The sequence below is a fragment of the Balaenoptera borealis genome, assembly GCF_965194805.1.
Source record: "Balaenoptera borealis genome assembly, chromosome: 15".
Classification (NCBI taxonomy): Eukaryota; Metazoa; Chordata; class Mammalia; order Artiodactyla; family Balaenopteridae; genus Balaenoptera; species Balaenoptera borealis.
In genome coordinates, this window is record NC_138871.1 from 59,784,262 (window position 1) to 59,811,828 (window position 27,567).

Sequence of the window (27,567 nt, forward strand, 5' to 3'; positions counted from 1 at the left end):
GACAAAAGCACACAGGGGAAGAACACCTGTTTTCTAATCTCACTTTCATCCATAACCAGCCATCTGACCAAGTCACAGGACCTTCTCTCAGCCTTCTCACTTTCCTAATCTGGGGAAAGACAATACTTCACACTTTACCTTCAAGTATTTCAACAATGATGTTAAGTAACACAGGCAAAGACACATGGTAAAATGTAAAGCACTGTGTTCAAGAAGGAGAAGATTGTTATTTCTTTGTTCACTGGTGCTAGCATCCATCCTGCCACGTGAAAACTTAAGGAGTCCGGTCAGACGGAGGCAATGTCAACCCGAAGATCTTAACCATCACCAGTGTAGCCTAGTAGCTGTCCGTTTATAAGGATTCTCTGACGTCTTGGTGTATTTCTTCTCTTTCCAATAACAATAATATATTTGTGTACCTCTTCATGGTGTGAGTGTGTCTGTGTGTGTGTGTTCTTATCTAAATATTTCAATGACACAGGAACCAGCCTTCAAGGAATTTTTTTTAATGTGTTTCCTGTGAAGGATGTCTTTTTCTCAGACCTTCTCTCCAGCATCTACTTAAAATCAAAGCCTGCAGTGTAACCTAGACTTTTGTTGAACCCTGTCTTGTGATGTTATGGGATACAAATGAACAGGAAGTGTTGAGGTGGCAACTGTTTGGAAAGAAGCCTGGGGCTGAAGCAGAGGACTCCATATCTCAGCCTAAAAGTGGCCATGGCCTCTCTATGTTAAAAAACAAAACAAAACAAAAGTCTACAGATTCTCCCACAAGTAATTTGCAATGGAAGAGAGAGAGAGAGAGAGAGAGAGGTGGATTAAGGAGACTTAAGGTCATAGTGATATGTACCCCCTGATATAATTCCCATGAGAGGGACACGTTACCCTCTATGATATTCTTCCCTCAAACCCATAATCCCAGTTTGATCATGAGAAAACATCAGACAAATCCAAACCAAGGGACTTTCTACAAAATACCTGATCATATCAAGACAAACAAGACTGAGCAACTGTCACAAATCGGAGAAGTGTAAGGAATCACAATGATTGTGATTGTGGTGTCCTGAATTGGATCCTGGAACAGAAAAGGGGCATTAAGGGAAAAACTGGTGAAATCTGAATAAAGCCTGTAAGTTAGTTAATAGTAATGTCCCAAAGTTAATCTCTTAGTTTTGACAAATATACCATCGATATGTAAGATGTTAACATTAGGGGAATTTGGGTGAAGGATTCACAGGAATGCTCTATACTATGTTTGAAACTTTTATGTAAATCTACAATTATTCCAAAATAAACAGTTTATTTTATTTTATTTATTTATTTTTGGCTGTGTTGGGTCTTTGTTGCTGCACGTGGGCTTTCTCCAGTTGTGGCGAGCGGGGGCTACTCTTCCTTGTGGTGCGCGGGCTTCTCATTGCGGTGGCTTCTCTTGCTATGGAGCACGGGCTCTAGGTACGCGGGCTTCAGTAGTTGTGGCACGCGGGCTCAGTAGTTGTGGCTCGCGGGCTCTAGGTGCGCGGGCTCAGTAGTTGTGGCTCACGGGCTTAGTTGCTCCGCGGCATGTGGGATCTTCCTGGACCAGGGCTCGAACCCGTGTCCCCTGCGTTGGCAGGTGGATTCTCAACCACTGCGCCACCCGAGAAGAAAGAAAGACTTCATAAACATATCCACCAATCAAATTGTGGGACTTTATTTGAACCTGGATCAAAGAAACTATTTTTAAAAATTCATTTATGAGACAACTGATAATTTAAACACTGGCTATTTGATTATATGAAGGAATTAATTATTAATTACTTTTAGGTGTGCTAATGGGATTATGGTTATAGTTTTTTAAAGGAGTCTATTTTTTACAGACACAAACCAAACTATTTATAGATGAAATGTTACAATGTCTTGAATTTGCTTCAAAAATAATACAGGAAGGGGAAGTTGGTGGGGGTGTGAAAAGCATGAGTAAATAATTACTGAAAATGGGTGATGGATGTTTGGGAGTTTATTATTTTATTTTACCTTCTTTGGTATGTTTCAAAATTTCCAGAATTTTAAAAAAATTAATTTAAAAGATCCAACGGAGAAAAACCATAATCCCATACATTTTGATCACATCGCATCAGCTCTGCTGCTGTTATCTGCCACCTCAGCAGCCCCCCAGTTATTTTCATGCAGCCTCCCACCCTTACCAAACCCAGAGGCCAGCTTTGGGATCAAAGTTCTCCCCGGATCGCCCACTCACTCCCATGCGCCTCTGGGACAGGCTCGGAGGTACCAGAACATCATCTGGTACCAAGGAGGACTCTCAGCTGGGAAACCAACCTCGGGAACCTGAATCGGTTTTCCAGTACTCTGGTAGCCACACGGGCCACCCAAGCCCAGCAGTGAGGGAAGAGGGTGTTTATCGTGAGTCTAAAGGCAGCCCCATCCTTCAGCCAACTCTAGGAGCAGAGAGGTCCCTCCTCTCTCTCTCAGTGATGGTTTTGACATTTTAGTTCCTTTCAACCTCCAAGCAAATTGGATCTGAACACAGACGAACAGGAAGAGAAGTGACGAAAAGTCAGGGCTTTATCTTAATGCCGAGTTCTTTTTCTTCCCCAATGCAGAAGTCATATTAAAGAAACAGCAGGATGCTGACAGGAAACTGTTTGTAAGTAGAAATAACACTTAAAACAAGTCAGAACAGCAGGCATATAGGTTGGTTTGTTTGTTAATTATATCTGATTTTATTTTCTAATGAATGCCCTAAGAAAGGGGGGAATCATTCTGACAGCTGTTTGAAACCAAATTTTAAGTCCTCTTAGAAGGAAGATACGGAGCAGAAGCAATCAGATTTCTATGAAGCAAGAGAAGGTCTCCACCAGCCCCCGTCGTCGATCAGATCCGTGAAGCTTAATGATTTATAATCCTGTGGATGAGGATCTAAATTCCTGTTTTAACTGATGCCTGTGTTACTTGGTAGAGAAAGTCTTTTGCTCACTTATGGGGAAGGTACTGATCGAGACATACACGAAATGCACATGTAAGTTGCCCACATTTATAACAAGTAACCTATAGCTCTTTTCTAGGTATGATATTCCCAGAGAGAACAAAGTATATTTGCCTTAGAGGAAAGTGTTAATTTTATCCAGATTAACTAGCTAAATGATTACACAGTCATGAATCAGAAAGAAAGATATAACTTTTAAAATGACTTAAATGAGAAAGCAAAAAAAACTATCTGGGGAGCAGGGCTGGGAGTGAATTAACTGACAAGAGTGTTTTTAAATTGCCCTAGGGGTGAATTAAGCCTCCTGCTTTTTTGTCAGAAATGAGTAATTACTAAAAGGAAGCAGCATAGCTCACATCTTGGCATTTTTATCCAGAATTAAGGTTTCACATTATACATTCCCACTCTATGTGGCACTTTATAGTCTAACTACAAATACCTGCACATCCAATCAAGGATACCTTGGAGATCAGGTCTATGCAGACAGAGCAGTCTGAATCATTTAGAACAAAATATGTGATGGATAAAATACAATAATTAAGGGAAAAAGCAGACTTGTCATCTAGATAATCCAAGCATCATCTCAGTTCCCAGAGGGATGGCCCTCCCTCCTCTTCCCTTCACCCAGACCACCTTCAAAACTCTGCTTTGAATGGTGCCTCCTACAGGAAGCCCTCCCTGGTTCACTGACCTAATCCTTTCATTTTGCTCCTCACTGCCACAAGAAGCATGTCTGTTTTTTGCACTTGGTCCGTAGTAGCTTATCTTATATCATTATTAAAGTGTTCCTTTGCCTTTGTGTCTTTATTTTATCTACCCCCTTATAGAGAAGTGCCTTTAGGACCCCACTGTGTCTTCCATTTGCTGGGTATTTCCCCAGGGTGCTCCCTGTCAGCAAGGAGGACTCACAGGAATGTTGCCTATCAACTGTGCACAGCCAGCATCAAATTGATGGCTTTGGCTTGGCTATCAGTCCTGTCTAAAAGTTTGGAGGGGGGCAAATGTGAAATAATATAAATAATTTTAATTAGATTCTTTTAAAACCTCCTGGAACCTGTTTCATTATCTGTTATGTAGAAATAATGTGAAATTCCCATCCCTCGCCCTCCACCCTGATTTTCTTTAAACCGGCTATTCTTGTTTTTTTTTTTTGAATTGAGGGTTTCTTCAGGCTTGCTTGAATTTTACTAATAAACTCAAAACCCAGCCTGTGGGCTAGATGCAAGGCTGTGTCAGCATAGATGCCAGCTCAGGGCAGCAGTGCTTCCTTCTCAAAGGGACTGGCTTGGCCACATTCCGAAGTTAATGCAATGTCTGTGGCTTGGGGGAGTTTGGCACGGTAAAGGGGTCTGAATTCCTACAGTCACTGACTCTGCAGTCCCTCTGGGGAGAAAGAAGGAAATGAAATTCTTTAACACATTCTCAAGTCCATGGAATTCTGGCAAACAACAGACATGGTTAATTCAAGATGGGGCTGAATTAAGATAGAGCCAGAGATTGAGAATTGATTTCCCAGGAATTGACGTAAAATATTTTCCATTTGAAACACTTTCAAAATGGAATTTCTTACCCTCTCTTTATTAATATCCAAGGTATTCAGGACCCTATCCTGAGGCTGTTTTAGCCAAGACATGTAGGCTTGCACTTAAGAATGAGTGTATGTTGGGATTTGGGAAGGGAGGAGAAACTCGCTGTGAAGAAATGCATCCCTTCTGCTTCTGAGAGCCAAGGAGAGCAATCCAATCTGCAAAATGTCTCTCATCAGCTTTCTTTCCACCAGCATCACACAAAATTTCCTCAGAGTTTTCAAGAAAACTGGTGGAAGACGTCATGCTGACAATGAGGAGCAGCTGTAGGCAAATTAGCTCAGGTGTGGAGTTAGGCAAGAAATCAGTGGCTAAGGCTCCATGCTCCCAGTGCAGGGGGCCCGGGGTTCGATCCCTGGTCAGGGAACTAGATCCCACATGCCGCAGCTAAAGATCCCGCATGCTGCAACAAGGATCCCGCACACGGCAACGAAGTTCCAATGTGCCGCAACTAAGACCCGGCACAGCCAAATATCTAGATAGATGATAGCTATATAGATACATAACAGATAAATAGAAAATATTTTTTTAAAAAAGAAAGAAATCAGGCTAAGGGTTGGAACAACTAACGAAAGTGCTAAGAGCAGAATGTCCAGTTGACACCACCGGGTATGTACCCCAGCTGCCCAACCGTGATGACGCTGGGTAGTGGGAGAAGCCCATGAATGGGAAACCAAGCGGTGGGAGCAGTTACCAACTGTCCAGTGACCAGGTTCTAACCATCTCTCCAGCACCCATCAGCGGGGGCCTGGCAGTGTCTTGCTATGCCTTTCTAGACCTAGGGTCCCCCATCTGTAAAATATGCAGGGCCAGCTCCATGGGCGTGCACTGGGCTTAGTGTTCGGCTGTCACCATCTTGAAATTCTTAATAACAAGGGACCCCATATTTTCATCTTGCACTGGGTCCCACAAATTATGTAGCTGGTCACGGAACTAAAAGTAGGATATTAAGGGGTTCTAGTTAAATGAATTGATTCATTTATATTATTTTGTTTTAAGCTATCTATAAAATTATCCTGTGAAATCAGGGTGATGAGAGGATGGAAACTAGAGACCACACTTTAAACATGCTTTATTGGCAAATGGTGTGGTCTTGATCAAAAGGCTACTCCAATTAACTGACAAGGTTAGCTGAACTCCTCCATATAGATTAACTGTCAGCAATAAGATGCTGAGTTACTTACTAAACATGAAAATTTATACTGAAGGTATCTTAATCTCCTGGCTCTTTTGATGTCAGGGGATGCTCATTCTAAACTATAATTCTCATTGAATAATACAACATAGAAAATGTACGGCTGTTTTAGTTTCTGGTGATTTTAGTTATATTAAGATCATAGTAATATTCACAATAAAAAGCAAACATTTATTAAAGACTGACTATGAGTAGGGATCTTTGTTAGGCTCTGGGATTTGAGATTTAGGGTTAGGATCAAAGTCGGGATTAAAGTTAGGGGTTAGGATTAGGGTTAGGGGTTGGGATTATGATTAAGGCACAGTACCTGCCTTGGAGACATACTACACACAGAAACCTAGACAGACTATTCATGAGTATAAACAACATATACATGCTTGCATACACATACACACACTACAGAAAAAAAGAAGGAAGTTTGGTTAAGGACCAGTGAGCCTCAGAATACTGCAGGAGTTCAGGGGAGGGAAATCTCAGGAAGCCAGTCTAAACCATCATGGTCCCCTTGGTGACAACAGGGTGGGCCCCAAGGTATTCCCTGCAGCTGGTTCCTGTTCGAGTTTGGGAGTCACCATTGAGTCAATGAATATGTGGTGACACCACTTCCCGGGAGGCTCTGGCTAGTCCTATGGAGACCCAGAGGTGAACAAGCTGAGGCTCTGGCCTCCACACAGCTCCAATCCAAGGGAACAAGGAACACAGATGTGTGACGGACGCCTCCCCGTGACCACCAGCCCCGCCGCCTGCAGCTGAGTGACAGGAGGACTCTCAGAGAAGATGCTTCAATGTAATTCTCTTTGAGTTATTGATGGAGACAGTTGGAAAACGAGAAAAACATCAATCCGGGGAATCAAAAGAAGCAATCTTCCATCAGTAGGAGTGCACCAGGGAATGGTGAGGTGAGAATGTGACTTAAGATAGAGGCTCGGGTTTTACTCACTAGCTGGCTGCCGGCCAGTCCCAAGATCTTCCCAATCCTATTTGCTCAGAATGACAATCACAAAAAACGTTACCCAACATTTCTAAAAGTAAAGAAATATGCAGCATCATTTTGCTTTGCTTTAAACAACTGTGATTTTTAAAATACGAAGAGATAAATCACTGAAGAACCCCTGACTTTATAAAATGTCTCACTACAAGATGGCCTTAAAAAGGAAATTCCCACAGTAGTACATTTTAGGTAGAATTTGACTTCCACCCAAAAAATTTATATGCAACATGGAAGCAGCCCATCTACTATATAAAGTCAGGTAGGCTTGAAGTTGATCCAAGTCATAAAAAAATATGAAGCAGTCATTCTTCACCAAGATTATTCAATTGAGAAATCTGGAAGAGCAATCTAAACAACAATCTTCCTGTCAGTGGCTATATTATTAGACTGCAGCTTTCCAGTTTCCTGTATGTTGCCAGGAAGCTGATCTCCTGAAGTAGAAAGAATAAGACAATGTATACCCGTGGGATCATTTCTTCAGCCCCATTAAATGTTAGTCAGGGCCAGTGTGTCTACACACAGCCCCTTCCACTGCAGAGAAAAGTCTGAAGTAACAGATTGGCATACAGGGATTTCCAGGAAAGTTCTAGAATGAAGTATTTAAATGATGACTTGTGAGCACTTAGAAATTGAGAAGTGATCACTGATTTGTATTTGCTTGAGCAGCCATCCTAAATGATTGATGAAAAGACTCATGTGAAACCGGAGGGAGGGCCCTAATAGAATATCACAGGGCTCTTCCCTGCTCAACATTTCATCAACTCCTAGAATAAACATATGGAAAGCCCTTTTATCAAAATCATGTCGTACACAAAGCTGGAAGGCTAACATATTAGGTAGCAGAACCTAGATTCAAAGAGTTTCAGTAGTATGGAAGAAAGAATCAAAACAAACAAAATATAGTTTATAAGGGATAAATGTAAAATTTTACATTTAGGATTTTATATAAAGGAAAAAATCTGGCTTGATGGAAGATCATGTGACAGAGAACTAGGTGTCTTGGCTGGACACAGGTTTTACATGGGCCCTTAATGAAATATAGATATTAAAAACAACAACAAAACGCTAATGGATTCTTGGCAGTTAACATTTATTTTCTCCTTGGTTATCAAGGATTCTTATTTTCTTTATACTCTTCTGAACTTTTCCAAGTTTTCTACAATGAGCATATGTTATTTTTATGAACAGAAAAAAATTACTCTTAGTCTTTGAAAATATTTAAATGACTGTCTATGGAAGTTGGAGCAGGCTATTCTGTATAGTTTTAGAGGCTGGAACTAGGAAAAATGGCTAGTATCCAGTTCACAGTGGAGTGAATTCCTACTCCTGGAAGTGTCCTCATAAATGTTGGCTAACTACAAAGGTAGCATAGCATAGAACGGTGGCTAAAAGCTCTGGTTCTGACAATGGCCTGGGTTCAAATCTTGACTGTGCCCCTTATTACTTGTATGACTTAGACAGGCATTCCACTATTTCTCCATCTATGAAAGATGCATGATGGTAACTGTACTCATATGGTTACAAAGGATTCAATGGGTTCATCTGTATCAATGTTCTTAAGACAGTAACTGGTCTATGCTCAATAAACATTAGCTACTAGTATCTGTCAGAAGTGGCACAGAAAGGATGTCTGCTTCGCTTGAGAAATTAAACTAAATGATTACCAAGGGTTCCCTGCAATTCCATGATCTTATTGTCCTAGGTGGGAGATTGCCCCCCTCAGGTGGTACTCTCTCTTATTACCTAAGTCTGAAGTTCTGAACAGAATCTTGATAATAACAAAATTATTGCAGGAGAGGAAGTGTCCACAGGAGGATGCCATCCAAAGGTTATGCAGAATCTCATGAGTTTCCTTACCGATGATAGAAAGGAGACCCAGCAATGGCACTGGACATGTAAGCCAAACTCATGATTGAGGTTCCAATGACTAGACAAAAGATAGGGCATGGGTGAAACAGTCAGAAGAAAAGGGAGCCAAAGGAATTACAGTAAACAAAAGTCCATGTTCATTCATTTATTCATTCATTCATTTGTTCAACAAATGCATTTACCAAGCATCTTCTGTGTATGTACTAGGCACTGTGCTGGCTCTAAGCACAGAAAATCAGGCAAAGTCCCTACCCTGATGGAGTCTGCAGTCAGTGGGAAATTTATTTGAACCAAATAGTCATACCAATAAATATAAAATTACAGCCATGATCAGCATATGAAGGAAAAGTACCCAGGGTCATATGGTAGAGATTTGCCCTGGATATAGAGGTCAGGGAAGATAGCCCTGGGGAAGCCATGACTGAGCTGAGATTTGAAGAAAGGGGGGAAGTTACAAGATGAAGAGGGGCAAAAAGCAATTGGAGAGGGGAAGCATAGCAAGTAAAAGGAAGTGAAAGAAGACCAGAGTGATTGGTGTGCAGGAAGCACGGTGGAGCATGGTTTGAGATAGAGCTGTATGGGTGCAGGGCCTGTTAAGAATATTGCACCCTAAAATAATGGAAAGACATTCAAGCATTTTAACCATTTTCAGGTGGCGTGGGGGCGGACATGAAGATCAGGTGAAGAAATCACTCTGGATGCATTGTGAGAGGCAAAGGTCAAAATGGCTGCAGACAGACCAGTAAGGAGGCTTTTACAGCAGCCTAGGTGAGAGATGATGGTAGCTTAGGATAGTGGGAAAGGACGAAGGGAGAAGAGTATGGATTCAGGAGAGGTTTAGAAGGCAAAATTGAATGTGAAGGGTAAAGCAGAGGAAAGGGTCCTGGAGACCCCAAGTTCTGGCCTGCTTAACCCTTCAGTGAGATAGGGAGCACTGAAGAGATTTGAAGTGGGGGTGGGGGAGATCAGAAACTTGGTTTTGGGACAAAACTATCATTCAGAAAGATACATGCAACCCTATGTTCAGAGCAGCACTATTCACAATAGCCAAGACATGGAAGCAACCTAAACGTCCATTGACAGATGAATGGATAAAGAAGATGAGGTACGTATTATATATACAATGGAATACTATTCAGTCATAAAAAAGAATGAAATAATGCCATTTGCAGCAACATGGATAGACCTAGAGATTAGCATACTAAGTGAAGTAAGTCAGAAAGAGAAAGACAAATACCATATGATATCACTTATATATGGAATCTAAAATACATCACAAATGAAGCTATCTATGAAACAGAGACAGACTCACAGACATAGAGAACAGACTTGTGGTTGCCAAGGGGGAGGGGTGGGGGAGGGATGGATTGGGACTAGCAGATGCCAACTATTATATATAGGATGGATAAACAACAAGGTCCTACTGTACAGCACAGGGAACTATATTCAATATCCTGTGATAAACCATAATGGAAAAGAATATGAAAAAGAATGTATATATATGTATAACTGAGTCACTTTGCTATACAGCAGAAATTAACACAACATTATAAATCAACTATACTTCAATTTTAAAAAGTAAAATTGGAAAAAAAGAGTTTGGTTTTGGATGTGTTATATTTTAGATGTCTGTGAGACTTCCCAAGTGGAAATGTTAAGTAGGAAGTTGGATACATGGGTCTAGAGCTCAGAGGAGAGATCTAGGCTGGGGAAACATTTTTGGCATGAATAAAATATAGAATAAGGAGAGAAGAGTGTCCAGGAGTGAGCCTTGGGTATTTTAATATTTATTGACTTGAGAAGAATAGATAAGGCTACAAAGGAGATAGCAAATTAGCTGTCAGAGAAGATAGAGGAAACCAGAAAAGTCTTGTGTCATTGAAGCCAAGAAAAGACAGTGGTTGCAGGAGGAGGAGTGGTGAACAGGGCAGACTACTGTTGGGAGGTCAGGGAAGAGGAAGAACCTCAGCACAAGCTGTTTGGTTGGGTTGATGGGTCAGGACCCAACCTGACAGTGACCTGAGGAGTCAGTGGGAAGTGAGCAAATAGAGTCCACAAGTATAAATATTCTTTCTAGAAGTCTCTAGAAAGGGGAGAAGAGAATGTGATGGTTTGAGAAGAATGTACGGTTGGGATATGGTTGTCTCCACTCATCCCACTCCACTCTCAATGGGAGGGAGTTTTGGGTATGCTTTAAAGCTAACAAGAATAATCCAGTTGAGAAGAGACTGAAAACAAAAGCATAAGGAGAGAACATGCAGCACCACAGTGGGATAAGGGGCTAAAAAGGATACATGGCCAGGGACTTGCCTTTTGGCCAGGCAGATGACGCAGGAAGAACTGCCTGGTCACAAGGTGGTCACAAATGGTAGGACTCGATGTTATGACAATGCTGGTGGAGAATGAAGCAGCTGGGATCAAAGCTCTGTGTTTCTCCCTGGTTTAGGCTTCCAAGCCAAATATTTGCGAGAAATTGGTACGGTACTACCAAGAAATCTTAACTCAGGTATCCCAGATATTGGGTCCTTGCCCCAGATAGAAATAGCAGTAGTCCCTGTGGGTGGGAGATCTTAGGGTTCTCTTCTGAGTTGAAATCCAGACCAATTATTATCTGAGGAAATGATATCAGGTGTGTTTCCTCATTCAGGTCACAAGATTATTTCCCAGAACCATAATATTTTGCAAATGAAGAAACTGAGCTGCCTCCCTAGCTATGGCTCATCTCAACCAGAATGGAAGAATTTGGAGTTTGCACGAGTCCAACTTTCCAGTGTTTTCTAAAGTGTAGAATACCAACATGGCATGAAGCCATCGTCTGAGACACAGTGTCTTCAGACACCCACTCCCAGGCCTTATGAAGTCACAGCAGCGAAGGAACTCCAGTTTGTCATGAGCATCTGCTAGGTGCCAGGCTGTGTGTCAGTCTCGTTGGCAGGCATTATCTCATTTAATCCTCCTAACAGACTCTGACTTCTGGATCTGAGCTTCTACCCAAGACAAGAGAAATCCGCTTTGCCACCTTTCTGAGAGCTCCAGGCTGGTTCTTTTACTTCCCTGGTGGCCTTCATGTATGGCTCCAGGCTAACCTGGCCTGCCAGGCCCATGACAAAGTAGATTTTTGAGTTTATGGCAGCACATTTCCCTGAGCTTTTCCATAATTCTCCCAGCCAACCCAAGTGCCAGGAAAGGTCTGTATTTTTATCTCAACTTTCCTTTCTTCCAAGTTGTGTTCCAGACAAATATTTGTGGTCATTGCCCAATGAGACCAAAGTACACAAATTTCATGTGCTAATTTAAAAAAAAAAAAAAAGAGAAAAAAGGCAGGAGGAAGGATTTTCTGAGTACTTACCAGAGACCTAACACATTATTTTTTAAGCCAACAACCCAAGCTTAATTCCAACCCCCATTGTCAAAATCCTTTCATCTCTCAGTTGACAAAACCAGAGCAAGCCACTGAGCAGGGCTTCTAGGAGGAAGTGAGGTTTCCAACAAACAGGAAGCAAACTTCTTCTCCTCTCCATTTCTCAAAGACATATTTCGTCTGTCCTTGGCCACTAGGGACACTTAGGATCAACACTTTCCTTGTTGCTAGTCACCCTACCATAACTGCAACACCTCCTATGAGAATATCTCCCTAATCAGCTTTTATGTTCTGAATTTCTATAAATTTTTCTTGGTATCTTGTTTTTCCCAGTTTTATAATCAGGTGATATAAGCATAAGTAGAATGCTGACAATTGACCCCAGACTCATAAAAGCAATCCCTAAACAGTTTGTTCCTAAGAAACAGCAGCTCCGATCCCAAAGGATACTCCTTCACAGGGCAAATAAACATGATGTGTCTGTAATCCCAGAGTGCCCTGAGGATTGCTGAAGTGGGTCAGGGATTCAGAAGGCTGCTCCATTCCCATCTGGGAGGAATTCCTACTTCCTTCCCTCCCCAGCCTTTGTCTGCCTGCCCCCAGCTCCCCACACTTCCTCCGTGTAAAAGTGAGGGAGGCTTTCCTCCTCCAAGTTTGCACGCACCTGTCCCTAACTGAGTTCAGTAATGAATCAGTCAGTAACAATGTACTGAATACCAGCTACATGGGAGACCTTTCATTACCTCTGTCTGCACAGCTCATTAAGAATGAGGAACATAACTCTTTGAAAACACATACTGTAGAAATGCTGAATAATAATGATAACCATTAATAACACATCAGCCTAAGTGGAAATCGAGTTTTACTCAGGTAGATAAAATTACCTGCGGAGTACAATACATCTATGGAATAAAGTGAGTCAGCACCCAGACACTTGTGCTGTTTGTAACAGTGATATTCTTTATTCAGTTTGTAAGTCACACCTGGCATTCAAAGCCTGTTTCTCAAACACAAGGCCCTTGAAAGCTTTTCCTTTTTAATATATATGCGCCATTGTCTTTTCCACTAGAATAATTTCGAGTTACGGGCTCTTTTCCCAACAAGATCAGGTAGGAAAAAAATGTTGATGTGAACTTATTGCGTGTTTAATTCATTCTTTCCTTCCTTCAGCGAGCATGTGTTGCAGGCCTGCTACGCTTCAGGCATTAGGCCAGGCACTGAGCTACCAGGGTGAGCAAGACACAGTCATGCCCACAAGTTGTTCACAGTTTAGCAGGTACCTACCCAAATTATAGCAACTGTTAACAGGTGGCATGGCAGACATCTGTGAAGTCGTTACGGTAGGAGCCCAAAAAGCCGTTAAGGTGGGTTGGTTCTACCTATGAAAGGTCATAAAAGACTTTACAGAAGAGATGGAAAACAATCGCTTGGCCAAAAATGCATACCATTTCAGATTCACATTCAAGCATCATGTTTCAATGCATTTTGTCATTAAGTGACTAATCTCTCTAAATACAAAAGAATTTGTTATTTCTGGCAGAAATGATAGTCAAGCTTAGGAACTGTGGTAGTGGCTCGATCAATATGTGAGATGTTTTTAATTGAGGTCTGTGGTTTGTATATTCTTCTATAGAACAATCCACAATTGCTGTCAAATTTTTCTATTCTCAGCTGGCTTATCTACAAACAAAATAAAGCAACAGTTTCAACCTATTCTGCAAAAATCTTCTGGCCCAGTATCTGCTAAAGTTGCACATCCTAGAGTAGTGACTTCACTATTTAAAATATATCTGGTGAAATTTGAATAAGCTCTGCAGTTTAGTTAATAGTTTTGTACCAATGTTAATGTCTTCATTTGGAAAATTGTACTATGGTTGTATAGATGTTAAAATTGGGAAACTTGGGTGAGGGAATATATGGGAAAGCTCTGTACCAGTTCTGCAACTTTTCAGTAAATTTAAAATTAGTTCAAAATAAAAAGTAAATAATACATGTTTGCGTGTACAGATGTATTTACATTTTTTATGAGATCAATGCTACACAAAGTGTGTTCCACAAATTCTTTTTTTTTGGTGGGGGGCTTTGAGTCACCCATCCATGAGGTCTTTTCTACAAGCAGTTTCTTTTATCTCCATGAAGATTTTATTTATAAAGTGCAGCTTATTTATGAAGTGCAGCTGTTAATATCTACTTTTTTTACTTTACATTTTTTAAACACTTTTTTAAAAATAAATTTATTTTATTTTATTTATTTTTATTTTTGGCTGTGTTGGGTCTTCGTTGCTGTGCGCAGGCTTTCTCTAGTTGCGGCAAGTGGGGGCTATTCTTCGTTGCGGTGCATGGGCTTCTCATTGTGGTGGCTTCTCTTGTTGCGGAGCATGGGCTCTAGGCACGCGGGCTTCAGTAGTTGTGGCACATGGGCTCAGTAGTTGTGGCATGCAGGCTCAGTAGTTGTGGCTCGCGGGCTCTAGAGCACAGGCTCAGTACTTGTGGCGCACAGGCTTAGTTGCTCCGCGGCATGTGGGATCTTCCCGGACCAGGGCTCGAACCCGTGACCCCCGCATTGGCAGGCAGATTCTTAACCACTGCACTACCAGGGAAACCCTACTTTTTTTTTTTTTAATTGAAGTATAGTTGATTTACAATGTTGTGTTAGTTTCAGGTGTACAGCAAAGTAATTCAGTTACATATTATATATATCAAAGAATATATATAATATGTATTATATATATAAGAATATGTATTTTTTCAGATTATTTTTCCATTACAGGTTATAATAAGATATTGAGTATCGTTCCCGGTGCTATACAGTAGGACCTTGTTATTTATCTATTTCATATATAGGAGTGTGTATCTGTTAATCCGAAACTCCTAATTTATCCCTCCCCTCCTCAATATCAAAAAAAAAAACCAAGCGACCCAGTCAAAGAACGGGCAGAAGACCGAAATAGACATTTCTCCAAAGAAGACATACAGGTGGCTAACAGGCATATGAAAAGATGCTCAACATCACTAATTATTAGAGAAATGCAAATCAAAACTACAATAAGGTTATCACCTCACACCGGTCAGGATGGCCATCATCAAAAAGTCTACAAATAATAAATGCTAGAGAGGGCATGGAGAAAAGGAACCCTCCTACACTGTTGGTGGGAATGTAAATTGGTACAGCTATTATGGAGAACAATACGGAGGTTCCTTAAAAAACTAAAAATAGAGTTACCATATGATCCAGCAATCTCACTCCTGGGCATATACCCAGAAAAGACGAAAACTCTAATTTGAAAAGACACATGCACCTCAGTGTTCATAGCAGCACTATTTATAATAGCCAAGACATGGAAGCAACCTAAATGTCCATCAACAGATGAATGGATAAAGAAGATGTGGTATATATGTACAATGGAATATTACTCAACCGTAAAACAGAATAAAATAATGTCATCTGCAGCAACATGGATGGACCTAGAGATTATCATACTAAATGAAGTCAGACAGAGAAAGACCAATATCATATGATAACCATTATATGTGGAATCAAAAAAATGATACAAATGAACTTATTTACAAAAGACTATTATTACTATTTCTATTACTAATCAGACTATTACTAATCAGACAAACTAAACATGGAAACTGAAAGCAAGCGTTTAGAAAGTTTTATAACAATTTAACATTTCCACAATATTTAAGCATATGATTGTTTTCCTAAAAATTTATTTTTATTGCATTTTTTAAAAGTATCAATCTGTATTAGAGTTCTCCAGAGAAACAGAATCAACAGGATGTGTGTGTGTGCGTGTGTGTGTGTGTGTGTGTGTGTGTGTGTGTGTGTGTGTTTATATATACAGAATTCCTTCTTGCTCAGGGGAGTTCAGTCTTTGTTCTATTAAGGCCTTCAACTGATTGGATAAGGCCCACCCATACTATAGAAGCAATCTGCTTTATTCAAATACTGATTTAGCTGTTAATCTCATCTAAAAAACCACTTTCACAGAAACATCCAGAATAATGTTTGACCAAATATCTGGGCACCCTGGCCTAGCCAAGTTAACACATGTTATCACATAGTCCATGACAGACTGGAAGATAGTTCGAGAAGCACTGTACAAGACAACTTTTAATAGTCTACCAAATAGTTCCATGAATAAAAAAAATTCAGACTAAGAATGTTCATTTTATGTGGAAACAGGGGAATTACTGTGAGCAGTGCCTTGAATGGTCTGGGGGAAAAAAAAATAGAATCACTTTTCTATACTCACCTTTGAGCTTAAGCCATTAAAATCCACCTTTGCCCTTTGAGACAGTTCGTATAGCTCTAATCTTGAGGTTCCCAAACTTTCCCAATTCACAGCATCTTAGTGTCTCAGTAATTTTTTCACAGAGCTCCTAGGCCAAAAGAAAAAAAAACACTAACATAAATCTCACTTATCCAGTAGAAAGTTCCCAACAACTTAGCCATTTGAAAATATAATACACATAAATTGAAAGAAAAAATATTTTTATTTTGTTCTTAACCACAGTTATTTATAAAAGGATATGTATGCCAGGCATTGAACATCATCTCTCAAACCTTGGAACCTGTATAGACACCACCACTTATTCACCTCGTGTTCACACTGATTTTCACTTACTACTTGCATTTTATAACAGCTGCTGAAAATCCAGCTTCTCAAAGATAAGACATCTTTGAAAGGAGTGCAGCACAATCTAATGTTGAAACTGTGAACGATCTTGACCAAGTAGTTCACCTGGTGGCCAACAGATGTCAAGCATCACCACATCTCCCTCAACATTTAGCCTATGCCACAGGACGTCCGTGAGTTTGCTGTGGTGTCCTGGGCACCTAGCGCATAGTTTGGGATTCCTGGCTCTATTCTTTTTCCATTTTTGATTCTGTTCTCCCATTTGTAAAATATAAGCACCCACTTTAAGTGTCTAGCAACTACCTCTGTTAAAGCTGGGATTAAGCAGAATATAACATTTACTGTCATGTTATAACTCTGACCTTTCACTGCTAGCACTCAAGAAGCTGTGTATTCCATCCTCTGTTCTTTGCCTCTGGTAAAGGCTGTAGAGGATGAGAAGGCTCCCAATGGCCAGGCATCCCAAATATGTGTCTCGGAGAACAGAACAAAATCTTTTGCTCTGTTATACATTTAAATAAAAATACAGTTTTTAACCAAGCTCATAAATAAATACAGAGAACAGATGGGTGGTTCCTGGGGGAGTGAGGTGGGGGGGACAAAATGGGTGAAGGAGGTCAAAAGGTACAAACTTCCAGTTATAAAATTAATAAGTCATGGGTATATAATGTACAGTGTGGTAACTATAGTTAATAATACTCTATTGAATATTTGAAAGTTGCTAAGAGAGTAGATCTTAAAAGTTTTCATCACAAGAAAAAAAATGTTGTAACTATGTATGGTGACGGATTTAACTAGTCTTATCATGGTGATCATTTTGCAATATATACAAATATCGAATCATTATGTTGTATACCTGAAACCAATCAAATGCTACATGTCAATTATACCTCAGTTTAAAAAAATGAATACAGTTTTTAACTCATGATGTTATCTTTTAACAGATCATTAGATCAAGACTGAAAGCAGTACAAAAATAGGTAGAATTTGGTACCTTTCTCCTAATTTTTAACCATTCTCAATCACATTTTAATCTAATCCTGATTTTTCTTTCCAATTACATTTATTTCACTCACCCTAAATTCCTGTCCCTTGGGTCATGTAAATGGCTCTAACAGGAGTACTTTGGTACTTAAGCATGGCTTGAAATCAAAGCCTTTGTTTTTTTCAACTGGGTCAATATGTTCTCTTCATCATTACAGTTGTCGTCATCATCATAATATGAACAATTTATCCTATTTGGCTGGTACCAACATTCGGAGAGATGGCCTCCCTCTGTCTCCTGTTTCTAGCTTTTCCTGGCTCCTTTTCCATAGGCAGAGGCAAGGGGAGAAACAGAGAGACTCATATATCTTATACTCCCTGCAAGATTGTCTCTTCCTGGCAACAACAAAAAAGACTTTCTCTTTCTCTGTCTCTCTCTCTCTCTCCACTCCTTTTCATAAAGATCCCCTATGTTCTTTTATCTACTGTTTATTACCACCTTCCTATAGTTGATGCAACCTACCTCTGATATTAAGCTACTGTCTTGTAATGGAAACTACATTCCATCACCAAGGATAAATCCAAGCTTATCAGAACATACTGTTTAAAGTATGTTTCATAATAAACAGCACACAATTGTAGATAGCGGCACAGAGCCACTGGGACTCCAGAACAGGTATCTGATGCCAGAACGCAGGAGAGCAGTGCCCTTCACCGGTGCTCCCATTTCACCCAGCCTGATGTTGAACTCCCCCCTTCCTTCTTGCTGGAGATTTTCTATAAACCAGATGTCAACAAATATATTGGATTCTTTATACTTTAATCTGTTTAACATTTCGAAAGTGTTGAAAGAGTTGGGCACATTACTCATTTCAACTACAGCTACTTTCTGATTACCTGGGGAAGGGATTAGCAGGAAACCTGTTTGAAGCAAGGTATCCCAGAAGCCACCTCACTGGGTTTAAAATCTAACTGGTACACAGCCTTCAGTGGGAAGACTGATGGATGGTGTTCAGTAAAAATTAAAAGCCTAGGAAAAGCACAGGCCCCCGGGCCAGAACAAAGCAACTGCATGATGGTTCCACCTGGGAGTCGAGGTGGGAGTTTTTCCTTGCCATGCTCCTGGGGACAAAAGGGAAGTCAAAACTTCCTTGCAACAGTGATGAATTCCTCATCAGAGGGCCTCCCGCTTTTGCCGAGCAGATTTCGTGAGTGGTAAATAAAGTGGTCCTCAAAGAGAGAGCTGATAGAGGAGGAAACAGAAAAAGCACAACCGAATCCCCAAAGATTCCCTGCATAGTGAAACAGGAGCAACTTTCAGAAGTGATGAGAGAGACCAGCCCAACCCCAGCTCTGTCTCAGACACGATTTCTTCCTTCCTGACTCATCGGGTTTCTTTAGGAAAGCCTGGTGAGAAGGGATTAGGAAGCAGGCGAGGGAGCCAGCCTTTTCTGGCAACACGGGGCTTTGTGATTTCAGATTCTGCAAGTCTTCAAGAACAGACTCGGTGTGCTAGCATTCTAGGCTGGAGGCCAGCAACAGTTCAGCTACAGTGAAGCACATGAGATGGCTGGTGCTGTCAGCCAGAGACCCAAGGACTTTCCTGGGGCTGCACCTCTCTGGAAGTTTGAAGCTATCGGGACAGGTTTGCCTTCTTGAAAGGTGCAAATGTCACCAGCCAGGAGTGGCAACCTTCTTGAAATGTGCAAATGTCACCAGCCAGGAGTGGCAGATGCCGAGAGGCATCTGAAAACAGATCTCCATCTGGTAATGGGTTAGGCTTCCTGGGACACAGATTAGAATAGTTTGAAATAAAGCGACGGAAGCACCGGTTTGGCTTTTCACATATTGTTATGGTCTCTGGGTCATTTCCTGCCTTTGGAATTTATTTCCTTTCCAGGTTCAGCAGAACCCAATGAATACAAGAAAGAGATTGGGAGTTTTCTTCTCCTCGGGCCCAGCAGAGGGGTAGCTCTGTATCTGTGAACTTGTACCTCTGAGGTGGTTGCCTCTTCCCATCTGCTCTCACTGAGCCCGGGAGGAGGGAAGCTTTAGGAATGGAATGATAAATGGGGAAGGGAGCCATCTCCAGTTAAGTCAGGTGAATCCTCTTGTTCCTAGAAAACAAAAAGGGAAAGAATCGATTGGGAGGGTGCAAAGGATGCTTTATGGGGGGGGAGCTCTTTACCATCAGTATTCCGTTCAGGGAGGGACACAGCCCCTCTTGGAAAGAGGCTGACACCAGCTCCATGTAGGCAGCCCCTCCCCTGACCTCCAGTTAGGTACTGAGGACAGGTTGCTTCACAACCATGACCTGTTTTGTTTTATTTTACTAACCTTCGTTTCCCACTTTGTCCCCCCAGAGATTTAACGTAGCAACAACTGTCTTCCTGGCAGCATTTTAATGCTCATTCTGGGCACTTTGAAGCTGATGTGAATCCTTATTGCAAAATTTCTCCGCAGCTCCCAGTATGCCCTGAACAGCCGCTGTAGTTCTGCAGTGCAGGGACGCCCCAGAGGTCAAGGTGAACCGTCTAACGCAGAGGGCTGTAAGAGCTGGTCAAAACAATGCAGAGGCTGCCGCCACTGCCGTTTCTCTAAGTCTGAAAAGGTTTGTCTCTCTGGAGAGTGATCCACAGTCACAAGTTCCTTCTGAAAAGCCAGCTCATGCAGGCCTTGCTGTCAGGAGGAAGCTCGTGGAGTCTCTTCACATGTCCGCAGCCCATGTCTCTCTAGACTGAGAGATCAGAGTTCACAGCTTTAGAGGAAGGGCTGATTTTTGCCCCAATCCTCAGCCTAAGCACAGCTAAACTGGCAGCAAGTGCTCTGTCAATGCAAAGGAAGGGGCAGCTGGTGATCAACTTTTATCCTGGTGGCCCCCTCCCCCATCCCCAGAAACAAGAAGCAGAACACTCTCCCTTCCCCCACTGCCTTGACAGGAAGCCAGGTTATCACTGGGGCTCAGGAGAGAATCAAAGTGACCTTTCTGAATCACACTGTCTCATCGGGTGTCCACAGAAATGGTCTGTGACCTTCACAGTGATGTTTCCAACACTGAGGAAGTTCCAGGGGAAGGAAGGAAGTGGCTAGGGACAGAGTTGGCTCTATAAATAAGCAGCGTCAGAAACACCTGTAAGGTATGATTTTCAAAACAATGAGAAGTCTGCTGAAGAGCCCCATTCTTCCTCTACAAAAGAGCACTCTGGAGGACTAAGGCATCGTGTTTCCATGTAAAAGTGTAACCTGGGACTGGTTAACTTTCTAAGCCTTTGCTTTTAAACTTTAGAGAGTCTTGATTGCACAGGTCTGGCAGGAGGCCAGGGATCTGCATCTTTTATCAAGCACACCTGCTGATGCTGGTACAGGTGGTCTATGGCCCATACTTTGTAAAACTGTGCTGAGAGAATTGTGAATTATTGTCATATTAACATGGACTAACTGGTAATACCTGGATTCCAGGCCAGGCTTTGGCACTCTGTGTGGGCAAGATAGTTTAATTCTCGGAGACTGAAGGCCTCAGGACCAGACGGTGACCGCTATAAATTTAGTTGGAGCCTGGTTTCTAAATTATGGCTCAAAAGCCTGCAAAGTATGAGGATTGGTCCACAGGGTCAAAGAGGGCAGGACTTCTGCAGCATGTCCTGAACACTCACTGAAGTTCTGTGGTGCAGAAAACCCCAGAGGCCAGAGAGGACCCTCTGACCCCAGGGCTGCCGTCCTGATATCCTACATCTTGGGGTACAAGGACTGAAGGAATAGATATATCTCCTTTCCTTGCCCTCAGCCATTTCCAAATGGGAAAAAGGAAAAGGGGAAAAATAGATTTATTCAGTGCTTTATATGCCTTTGTATCTTTTAAATTCTCAAGTAGCCCTAGTATCATTTAGTCCCATTTTGAAGATGAGAAAACTGAGGATTAAAGATGTTGCACAACACTGTACTTCAGCTATACTTCAATAAAAAATAAATTAAAAAAAATCACAACATTGTGATTCAACTATACTTCAATAAAAAATAAATTAAAAAAAAGATACTGGATAACTTTGGAAAATTCCCAAGGTCATATGACTATTGAATGCTTGAGCTGAAATTTGAACTCCCGTCTACCAAAGTCCAAGTTCCATTTTCTTTTCACAAAACCATTCATAACTAAAAGTTATGCTGTGACCATTCTGAGGGCCTAGATGTTTTGAGACCCTCAAAATACCCTCGCCTCTCCCTGACCTTCATCCATACCTGTTACCCACTCTATTTCAGAATCTCACCTCATCTTTGATCTTTATTCCATCCCTGGTCTGCAACCAATCTCTCAGTCCTGCTCATTTCTTATTACCATACATTCATTAGCCCCAGGGGTGAAATATCATCACCTCTCCTGGGCCCAGGAGGAATTTTCTGATCCATAATTACTCCAGCCAATGACTTTAAGACCAGTGGGTCCTAGAGAACCCAGGATATCGCCAGAGGTTTCCACGGATTGAGAATCCTCAAATGCTTGAGAGGCATTAGTGTATTTACTGATCTGAGACCCCTCCCCTCAATCCCAATCCCTGTACTACCTACGCCCCATCCCCAGATCTCTTCTCAAATCAGAGCAGAGATGCAGGGAACCTGGATCAGCTGTTGCCCTTCTATTAGAAGGAAATGCCGCCTCAAACCTCAACTTCCTAGTAACAGTGATTATTCTGGAATGCTGGGCACCCCCTAGTGGGAGTAACAGAGAGAAAAGACAGACTTTTGATGCTGTTCTCAATAACCCATCCACCCCCAGCTTCCTGCCCCTCAGCTGTCTTTGCCTTTGCGCCCATCTCACTGTTCTTGAAATGATTCATTCTTCCCACGATGACTGGGCCTTTTGCCCCATAAAACCCTCCCTGTCTTTACAGACATAATGGGCTAAAATTAAGCAGAAGGCAACTCAGGCAGAACAGCAGGAAAAACTTCCTATAGTGAGAGTTCTTAAAACTCTAAAATTCCTTATAAGGCAAACTACGACCTAACTGCACTGGGTAAACAATAGAGAATATCTCGGAAAGATAATTTTGGAAGGGAGGGGGATGAGGGAAAGGCTGCTTTCCTGATTTCGAAATATATGTTAACACACACATCTGACCCCCTCAGCCTGAACTGAAGACTTACATTAATGCCCTGTGCTATGTCTTACCTCCTCTAAGGCCAAGGGAACACTCAACATTTACCCATTTTGGAATAAACTGATAAAGCCCTGTCCTAGCAGAGGGGCAGCCCATCTGTGGCCTGGGCACTATAGACCGCTGTGGGACATTCTGAACATTTGTCACTATCACTCACTCTTTAAAGACCCTGGCCATAGCCACCCCCCCCATGACAGGGGATGAGCCCTATTACATTATAATCAATAAAACATTTTCTGAGTACCTACAATACACAAGGCTCAGGTAGACCCGATCTTACGCATTTTAAAGATCTGCCCACATCTAGTTTAGTCCTTTGTCCAAAGAAGGGCTTTAATAAAAAAGAGAGAGAGAGAGAGTTAAAGTTTTCAAGTGATGCATTAAGAATTCTTCTGGGCATATTATTCACAGCCCACATTTTAGTTAAATACCTCATCATCTGCTCACTGGGCAGGGGTCAGCCAATCTCATCCTGCAGCCCAATGCCTGTCCCTAGGGTATGTTATAATTCATAGCATCTCACCTCTCAAAGCTTTTGGTTGTTATGGACTTCCTTGTTCCTGGATTTGAGTCATCAACTCATTAGTGCCCATTCAAGTTAACCTTTCCTGGTAAGTTCCCTGAAACCTTGCTCATAATGCTAGCCATTCCAGTGCAGAATTATCTCTGCTCTGGCTTCTGCCTCATCTTGAACCAAGTCGATTGGACAGTCTAATCTCCCAATGGCTTACGATGTTGATCTCTTTCATCTTTTCTTTCAGAGCCATTTGATGATGTTCATCTCTCCGACAACCAAGAACTCTGGAAAAATCTCTCCCCTCAGGCATTTCCATTTTTGTGTCCTTGCAAACTCAGCAGAGGCCTTTCAGGAGGAACCTCCGTGGGGGGTTACAGGACACACTGGACCCCAGTTCATGGGACCTCTGGGAGGCAGAGAAAGGTCAAGGAAGCTCCATGGTCAGCCTCTCGGGCCTAACAGCAGAAGCTGGGACTCCTTCCTGCATAACTTGGGCTTCAGTTAAAGGCATTTTTTAGTCTGGAGACCTTTGACCTCCACTCTGAATGGAACACTCAAAGGGTGAAGTAAGGTTCTCTGTTGGCAGGAAAGACACACTGATCTCTGGCCCTGGTGTGTCTGCCAACCTGGAAAGATACCCAAACTGTGGTGAGTTAGCTGAGCCACCTAGAGTGCTACTGTCAGAGTCAACCATTCCTCTTCATGTAAGCTGGCCTTGACTTTGGAAGAAAGGGTAGTGATGTGTTTATGTGCTCAGAGGAGAAAACACTATGGAGAGAGAATGAGAATTAAAAGGAATAAACCCAACTAGAGGCTGCTTTGGGTGACTGGCAAAGAAATCATAGAGAAGCTCTGACAGTTATAGATACGGGAAATTCCACTACTTCTGTCTCTATTTTAGAAGAAATAAAAATTAAATCATAAATCTAAAGATGAAGGTGCATTCATCTGGGGAGAGGAACAAACAAGCTGTTACATTTCAAACAGATATTAGGGCTGCAGAAAGTGAATACTTGTTACCTGCTAGTAGAAGTGCTTCTTTCCTGAAAGTTATCATCGATTAGACACCAACACCAAAGAGAAGGTTACAAAAAATTCTTTTTCATGCAGGTTAAGAAGCATGAAATTGGGCTGTCTGTAGTTAGCTGGATTCCTAGTACTGGATGCTTTCCAAGAAGAGAAAGGTGAGCAACCATTGCAGTTATGCGAAATTCAGGTGTGCGCTTTGTGGGTAAAGGTGAGGAGAGGGTGCTTCAGCTGGCCCAGAGCTGCACCAAACAGAAATCAATGGTTATGGAGTTTGGGGGGTGCCCAGCGGTGATGGGGTCCCTGGATCAGGCCTTGAGAGACCCAACATTGAGCCCCCATGGCAGTGCTTGTGAGCAGGGGGAGAGGTCTAAGCTGCCTGCCAGTACCTACAGCAAGTTTGACAGATATGCATTATCTGCTAACATCCCCAAGGGAAGGGAGTTATGTGCCAGCTGTAAACCTCCCAGGAAAGACAGGTATGCAGCTCTTAGATGGCATTATTCAAGGAAACCAGGTGAGGGCTTGAACTCTGGCCAGAGAAGCAGGGTGTGTGACACCTGAGGGAGCTGGGTGGGAGTCATTAGGACTACACTCAGGCAGGGAAGAATGGGGTGTGGTGTGCCCATGAAAGGTGGGTGTGAGCATTCCAGAGCCTCGACAATGTTTACAAAAGAAGCTTTGGTAAATATAGACTGTAAGTCATTCTGACTGTCCTCAAACGTTTTCTCCAGCTGAGCTTCTGGTTCTTTTAAAGCTACAACATAAGGACGTTCTCAATAAAGTTGAAGTTAAGACACAGCCTCAGGGACTTCCCTGGCAGTCCAGTGGTTAAGACTCCGCTTCCACTGCAGGGGGTGAGGGTTCAATCCCTGGTCGGGCTGCATGGCCAAAAGAAATTAAAAACAAAATGAAAAAAATAGCCACAGATTGGATGAGATGATAGCTATGTTTTGGAATCATAGTAGCTGAAGTTAAAGCAAGCGCTCCAGGTCTTCATCAACTTGACTTTCTTCCCCTCACTTCTAGGAAGGCTGTGAACCACTCTACTTTGTCCTTTCGACCCTTTATTTCCTGGGGGGCGCTGGAGCCAGTGCGTGCCACCTCCCAACCCCGTGTTCAGTTAACCTCATGGCAGCTCACAATCAGCCATGGTGGGAGTATTTATACTATGGAAATTGGCCAACACTACAAATCAGAGCTTTATGTTTGTTTCTGGAGAGCCAGTTGTTAAACATTTACCAGTACACCATGCCTGTTGCTAAAAGTTCTTACATGGGAGAAGGGACAGTGAACTGAGGGGGAAGGATGTCCGGGGGTGGGGGAGGGATGGTGAAGCCCAGAGGGTCCAGAGGGAAGCGGTAGATTGCCAGGATTGGGTCTGCCTGCCTCACAAATACCGCCCCCCTCAACACAAGCCTTGCAGCCAATATTTCACCTGCTGTGTGTCTACGACACATGGAGATATTGCTTTCTGTTCACCGGGGCGGAGTGGGGGTGTTTTACCTCCCCACTGAACTTGTTTTGAGGTTTATGGTGCAGGTATAATAACCTAGGTACAGAATGTTTTTTCTATTATGGATTTTAAAGTGTTTTCATGTAGATTCAATCCCACTTTTCCTCTTCCAACCTCCCCTGCCTCCTGGCTTCCCCACCACCCCCTTCCAACAATACGTGCTCTCTCTCCTTCCCCTGTATGTGCTTCCCACTGACCTTTGGATGCAACATCTTATCTATTATAAAAATATCCCTGAGCCAGATAATTATTACTCCCTCTAGAAGAGAGTTTTTTATTGTACATGTAAATCACCTGGAGAATCTTGTTAAAAAGCAGATTTGCATTCAGTAGGTCCGGCTGGGCCCTGAGATTCCTCATTTCTAACAAGCTCCCAGGTGATACTGACGCTGCTGGTCAGCAAATCATTCTCTCAGGAGCAGAGCTGTCGGCTGGACACGTTAATCAACGTGTCTCCAACAGTTGTCTCGCCCTTCTACCGTTTCTACTTCAAGAAGTTCCACCTCCATTTCTGGAAGAGGCAGCGCCTCCCAGGCTATTGGACCAGGAGTAGGATCATAGCCCAGCAACCAAATCTATATGCCAGGGGGGTTGGATTCTCTTTCAAGAATCTGAGCTAGAATGCTGTCCTAGCCTGGGTTCCCCCACAAAGCAGAGCCTGAGACAGACGTTGGCACATAGCAATTATTTGAGAATTTGAGCAATTATTTGAGAATCCCATAGAATAAGAGGGCAGGATATGGGGAGCAAAAGAAGGAAGGAAAGCAGTACTAGGACGTATTTGTTCTTGAACTGATCCTGGCAAAGCACAACAGGCACTCAGTCCCATGGGACGTGCCAGTGGCCCTTCTGCTATGCATCTCATTACTATCTCAAGCATTTATATGGCCTTTCCTTTATGAAATTACTGATTAAATGCTTGATAACCCTTTACTTTCCAGTTTTCAGATAATTACTTGGCTCCCTAGCGTGGTTAGTCACCAATAAATTCTTTTTTATATGATTATGAACTCATGGATTTAAATATATTTAATGCACTTCAATCCACTGCAGTTATTATTCTAATGGGTGCTCAAATTATCCCATCTTTGGTCGGTGGAAGCTTATTCCTGTTGGTTCCTGAGTTTTTTGATACAACCCCAGTAGTCTTTTATGGCTTCCTTCTTTTCTGGTATGATAAGATATCCAATAGAACGTTCTGTGATGATGGTAATGCTCTGTATCTGCACTCTATGATGCTTTAGCCACTAGCCACATGTAGCTATTAACTACTTGAAATGTAGTTAATACAACTGAGGAGCTGAATTTTAAACTTTATTTAACCATTGATTGATTTTATTTTAAATAGCCACATGTGGCCAATTGACACCATATTGACCAACACTATTCTATTTTGTAACAAATGAAGAAACTTAGGTACAGAGAAGCAGTGGGATTTGTCTGTGATGTAATTCAATCCTTATTATTAGAACAGTGCAGGGAATGACTGCATCTAAATAATCTGGGAAATGTTTAAAATACTGATTTCTGAGCCTCACCCTCAGATATTCTGATTCATTAGGTATGAGGTGGTGCTCAAGAATCCGTTGTTTTAAAAGTTGTTATTTTAATATCACCATGCGGGGACTTTCCTGGTGGCACAGTGGTTAAGAATCCGCCTGCCAATGCAGAGGACACGGGTTTGAGCCTTGGTCCGGGAAGATCCCACATACCACGGAGCAACTGAGCCTGTGCGCCACA

The 27,567-nt window shown here is 42.1% G+C and overlaps 1 protein-coding gene across 4 annotated transcripts in view; it reads right to left on the reverse strand.

The window, feature by feature from the left end:
• TMEM178A (transmembrane protein 178A) overlaps positions 1–27,567 on the reverse strand; it is a 251,528-nt gene that overhangs the window by 161,006 nt on the left and 62,955 nt on the right. For all 4 annotated transcript variants that reach the window (XM_082358328.1, XM_082358326.1, XM_082358329.1 and 1 more), the window contains exons 4-5: positions 19,610–19,732; positions 16,248–16,374 (exon numbers count right to left, since the gene is read on the reverse strand). The gene's annotated coding sequence lies outside the window, so the exon portion shown is untranslated. The remainder of the gene's footprint in view (positions 1–16,247; positions 16,375–19,609; positions 19,733–27,567) is intronic.